This window comes from Mytilus galloprovincialis, chromosome 3, assembly GCF_965363235.1.
Source record: "Mytilus galloprovincialis chromosome 3, xbMytGall1.hap1.1, whole genome shotgun sequence".
Classification (NCBI taxonomy): Eukaryota; Metazoa; Mollusca; class Bivalvia; order Mytilida; family Mytilidae; genus Mytilus; species Mytilus galloprovincialis.
In genome coordinates this window covers 52,400,825-52,406,824 of record NC_134840.1, presented here as the reverse complement: position 1 = coordinate 52,406,824, position 6,000 = coordinate 52,400,825, and positions in this window count along the sequence as shown.

Sequence of the window (6,000 nt, the reverse complement as noted above, 5' to 3'; positions counted from 1 at the left end):
TGAAGAGGGCGGGAGTGGATCGTAACCCTTGGCTAGCGAAGATGGAGGCCTTTATAATAGTTATCAAAGGTACCAGGATTATAAAAGAGGGACGAAAGATACCAAAGGGACAGTCAAACTCATAAATCTAAAACAAACTGACAACGCCATGACTAAAAATGAAAAAGACAAACAGAAAAAACAATAGTACACATGACACAACATAGAAAACTAAAGAATAAACAACACGAACCCCACCAAAAACTAGGGGTGATCTCAGGTGCTCCGGAAGGGTAAGCAGATTCTGCTCCACATGTGGCACCCGTCGTGTTGCTTATGTGATTACAAATCCGGTAAATAGTCAAATTCGGTAGGTCACATTAATGAAAGGGAAGGAGATTGTAGTTACGACGTAAGGAACATATCCGATATCATTTGTGAAACGGTTATTCCATAACGGTCAACCAACTCGTGATGGCGTCCGTAAAATTTACGAAGGGATGATTTCAACTTCACCATTTGGAACTCTTGGTTTAATAGCTTCCTTGTGAGCAGTAACCCTCTATCAAGAAAATCATGATAGGAAATGCAAGCACGGGAATATCGTATCAATTGGGAGATATATACCCCGTATGCAGGTGCTGCTGGAATATTGCTACTTAGAAATGGAAAGTTCACAATTGGAAAGCAGAAATCATCTCTTTTGTCGTAAAGTTTTGTTTTCAACCGACCCTCATTGTCAATTTCTAGATGTAAGTCAAGATATGAAGCCGACTTAACTGTATCTGTAGTATCCTTTTTCTCCAATTCGATGGGATAGATGCGTTCCACATAGTCACCAAATTTTGAATTGTTTAGTGAAAGAACGTCATCTATATAGCGGAAAGTAGAGTTAAAGGATATTGCTAACTTCTTATCTTTCTTCCTAAGAAGTTCCTGCAAGAAATCAGCCTCATAATAATAAAGAAACAAGTCGGCAAGGAGAGGGGCACAGTTTGTTCCCATTGGGATTTAGTACGCCAGACGCGCGTTTCGTCTACTTAAGACTCATCAGTGACGCTCATATCAAAATATTTATAAAGCGAAACAAGTACAAAATTGAAGAGCATTGAGGATCCAAAATTCCAAAAAGTTGTGCCAAATACGGCTAAGGTAATCTATGGCTGGGATAAGAAAATCCTTAGTTTTTCGAAAAATTCAAAGTTTTGTACACAGGAAATTTATAAAAATGACAACATTATTGATATTCATGTCAACACCGAAATGTTGACTACTGGGCTGGCGATACCCTCGGGGACGAAACGTCCACCAGCAGTGGCATCGACCCAGTGGTGTACATAGTTATCAAAGGTACCAGGATTATAATTTAGTACGCCAGACGCGCGTTTCGTCTACATAAGACTCATCAGTGACGCTCATATCAAAATATTTATAAAGCAAAACAAGTACAAAATTGAAGAAATGACAACACTACGAAGTTGAATGTAGTTTCAATAAAAATAAATGCCTGGAGTTACTTTTTATATATTTGAAATATGTGTTCCACATTGAATTGATATAGTTCTTCAATATCCAAAGAAGTTCAATAAATTGTATATACTTGAATGGCTGTTTTACAATAAACACGTGAGCATAGACTTTCTTTCAAAATATATCCTCTTTTTTATTAAAATCTTCAACCTGTGCTGCAATTGAATATGTATCTTGTTCCATAATTTGTCAACATATTTTCTTTATTTTAAGACCTGAACCAGTATCAATCCGAAACTGAAAGACAAATTTAAAGAGTTTGTCTTGCTTTCTTTTATAAAAAGAGAATATCAAATGTTTTACAAGTTTCTTGTCTAAGGGATTGATAAATACTACTCTGTAAAATATAACGCCGCTTCAAGCAAATAGATATATGAAACTGACATTATAAAGATGCTTGGATTGAAAAAAAACACATTTGTAACATTTGGTGAATGTGTTGTTTAAACAGATGATAGCGGATATGTTAATTATGTCCCAATTTCATAAATGTGACCTACCGAATTAGACTTATAACAGGGTTTTTGCTAGCATGTTTAACACGTTAGATGTCATATATAGTGAAGGGTTCTCTTTTCTTTTCCGACGCACCTGATATCGCTAAAGTTTTTTTTGTGGATTTCGTGTTGCTCAGTCTTTAGTTTTTTTGTGTTGTGTTTTGTGTATTACTGCCTGTCTCTTTCCTTTTTAGCCATGGTGTTGTCAGTTTATTTTCAATTTATGAGTTTGAATGTTCCCCTGGTTTCTTTCGGATCCCGTTTCCAGTAGATCAACTCCGGTTTTTGTCGGGTTTGTGTTCCTCAGTCTTAACTTTCTTTGTAGCGGTTTGTGGTCTTGTTTATCTTTTCGTCGTTTTTCTTAGTGCCATAGCATTAGGTTTAATTTATATGATATACTTTTATATATTTTAATGATCGTATCTTGATCAACTAGCTATATAAACAATATCATCGTAGAAATAAGAATCTGATTCAAAGTTTGTCAAATGATCATACGTACTCTGGATATCTGCTTAGTAATTGACTGTTATAGAAACGGCAACATAGTCTCTGAATGGTTGATACAAATAACATTCTGATTTTCTTTTCGTTTTCCAAAAGAAATTGCGTCACTTCTTTTTGTAAGTAATGCCCGTCTGGCATACAAACTATGAGCCTGATATTTTTTAATGAGGTTTTTACAACCACTGTGTCGATGCAATTACTGGTGGAAGTTTCCTCCCAGAGGGTATCAGCAGCCCAGTCAGTAGTTAGCACTGTGTTGACACAAATTCTCATTGATACTGTCATAATTGTAAATTAACGTTTTTCAATAATATAAAGCCGTAGTTTGTAAAATCTGTCGAAATTTTTGGACCTAAATGCTCTCAACTTCGAACATAATTTAACAATTGAACTTTTCTTAGTCAAATTTTGCTTATGAGTCTTTTGTTGACGAAACGCGCGTCTGGTGTTCAAAATGTTAAGCCTAGTATCTCTGATGAGTTTTTGCAACTATTATGCCATGCTTTTGCTGGTGGAAGTTACCTCCAAGAGGTTATTTACATCTTATAGTAAACTCTTATGTCCTGACATAAATTATCATTGATCTTGTCATATTTAGAAATAAACGGTTTACAAAACGTTGAGTTGTTCGAAATACCAAGTTTTTCTTACCTTGGAATATATTACCTTAGCTGTATTTGGCAAAACTTATTGGAATTGTTGGCCCTCAATGCGTTTCAACTTTTATTTGGTCTTTTAACATTTTTTTTCGATCGTCAGTAATGAATCTTTGTACAACGCGTGCGTCTGGCGTACAAAATTATTACCGTGTGTATCTTTGTTGACCTTCTTTCTTTACATCAAGAGTTTCAGTCTCACAAAAGGGAGAAGGTTTTGAAAAGCTTAATTTCAAGAAGCAATACAATAATTTAGCTATCATTCAAAGGAAACTAAATTTCTTATAATATTGCACTAGGGTTATATCAAAGCCTCAAATTTTCCTTTGAATGTAAATGCTAGTTTGTAAAAAAATATATAATGCACTGTTATAAATTGCTAAATTTGAATTAAGATTCACATAGTGGGAATAGGGGATGCATGTTATGTATATCTGTCATGCATCTCAGATTGTAAATGATTCATGTAAAAGATATATGCCAGATCAGTCACAATAATTTACATTTATCATTCATTCATTCAATTAAACTTTTTTACGAATACATTGCATCTTCATGTACATTAGTCAGACCTTCATGTCGTACATCTAAAAAGTCTCCTCGTTAATTCGACGTTAATGCAGATTGGTTTTGGTTTTGATAGAAGCATTATATTTATTCAAACTTTTTAATGCAACCAGTAATGACCATAGTCGAGTACTCCCAGGAATCTTGTTTTGTTGCGTAACAAATGTCACAGGAATAGTCGGCCATTAATCCTTTTGATGTTGTGCTTTTAATTTATTAAAACTTGGTTCAGTTCCCTAAGGTAAATTATTTGATTTTTATTTTTCCCAATCTATTAGCCGCTTATGTATTTTTGAATCAAAGAGCGTGTACAAATCAGTCAATATTCTTTGACCAACTAAACAAAATCATCAGTCATTAAGCTTATTAGAAATACGAAAATTTTCACATAAATCGGGTAATGAATCATTTTTGTTTCATAAATAATATGATTTCATATTACAAAATATCAAATTTGTTTAGCTGAAATGTGTTTGATATCCATTCAAACACCTCTATAGAATAAGGCTATAAATATGATAATTCCACTAAATTTATATGCACGATAAATGATCTTATCAGTTGTTGTGGTGCATGATCAAAGAATAATCTTGACGAATCACGAGGTTGCAGATATCCCTAAGATTAAAGCATGTTGTTCTCATTGACAAATGAGCCAAACTTTTTAAATTCCAAAATATCACGTTATTAATAAGTTATAAAATCAAATTTAAGTCTTTGCATAAATTACCACCCATGTTGTATTACGTAAGTCGTCCGTGTAATTATAGGTTGTAAATTATAATAAATTTACAATTTTATAAAGGATAATTTAGAAATGACCGAGCATAAATCTGATCAAAGGTTCACAACTGACAAAGCAAAACAGATAAATAATAGTTAATATATAAACTCTAAAATTAAAGTTAGCAGTGAAAACACGGCTTCCAATCACACGACAAATGTTCTATTAAATGACTATTTTATGAAAATGTTTTCTTATCGACGGTTGGTCAGACACCAATAGCTCACCATTCTACGATTCCTGCTATATTCGTTCGACTTTCAATATTTTAATTAAAAAGTAAATTCACAAAAATACTGAACTCAGAGGAAATTCTCAGAGAAAAATCCAATCGGAAAGTCCATAATCACATGGCAAAATCAAATGACAAAACACATCAAAAACGAATGGACAAGAACTGTCATATTCCTGACTTGGTACAGGCATTTTCAAATGTAGAAAATGGTGGATTAAACCTGGTTTTATAGCGCTAAACCTCTCACTTTGTTGACAGTCTCATCAAATTCCGTTATATTTACAATGATGCGTGGACTAAACAGACATATAAATAAAATTGTCAAAATAATGGTACAGCAGTCATCATCGTGTAACAATTTTAAAAGGAACAATTAAGTGTGTGTTAAATTGGAGTGTTTATACATACTTACAGAGACATATAAAATGTCATGTCTTTTGAAAGAATTTTATATGGATTGTTTAAACGAATGCAGGCAGTTTTCTGCAAGTATACCAAATAAAATTCCCAAACGGGCCAAGAGTTTACATTTTATGAGATACTATTACAAAAAAGATGTTCTGCAATGCCAGGAAAGATGTCCAATTCGAGACGAGAACTATCAAATAACCATGTTTTTTTTTCTTTTCTTTTCCTTTCTCTCTCTATTATCATAATGTTTTGGTCGGCTTCTACTGTCTACATGCCTCTGCATACTTTTAGACCCTGTTTATTCAATTCAATTCAATATTTTATTGGAAAGAGCACAATAGAGGCGTGATCCAAATACAGACAATTATAATATTAAAACAACATATAAATGAAATAAAGATGCATATAACAACAAGTCATAAGACAATTCTATGTATACCAACCAATACATTATAGACTGATATTGATACCATAAACTTATACATCAGTATTATTCTAGATTTTCATGAATTTACTTAAAACACACAATATAAGATATAAATATATATGCACGAACTACTTTAAAAAATTATTACCTGATGAAACGGTATGGTGGTCTCTCAAATAAAGAGCTTATTCAATATACATACAAATAGATTTTAATTCTTTTTCAGACATAGTATTTAACATTTGGTAAAATTTTCATCCAAATTATTTGAATTAATATCATTAATTTTATATTTAGATCTAATTTTGTTATATTGCGGACATTCAATCAAGAAATGTATCTCATTTTCAATTTTTCCTGTGCAAAATTTACAAAATCTCTCATTAGAGGGTATTTTTGGTCTTGCA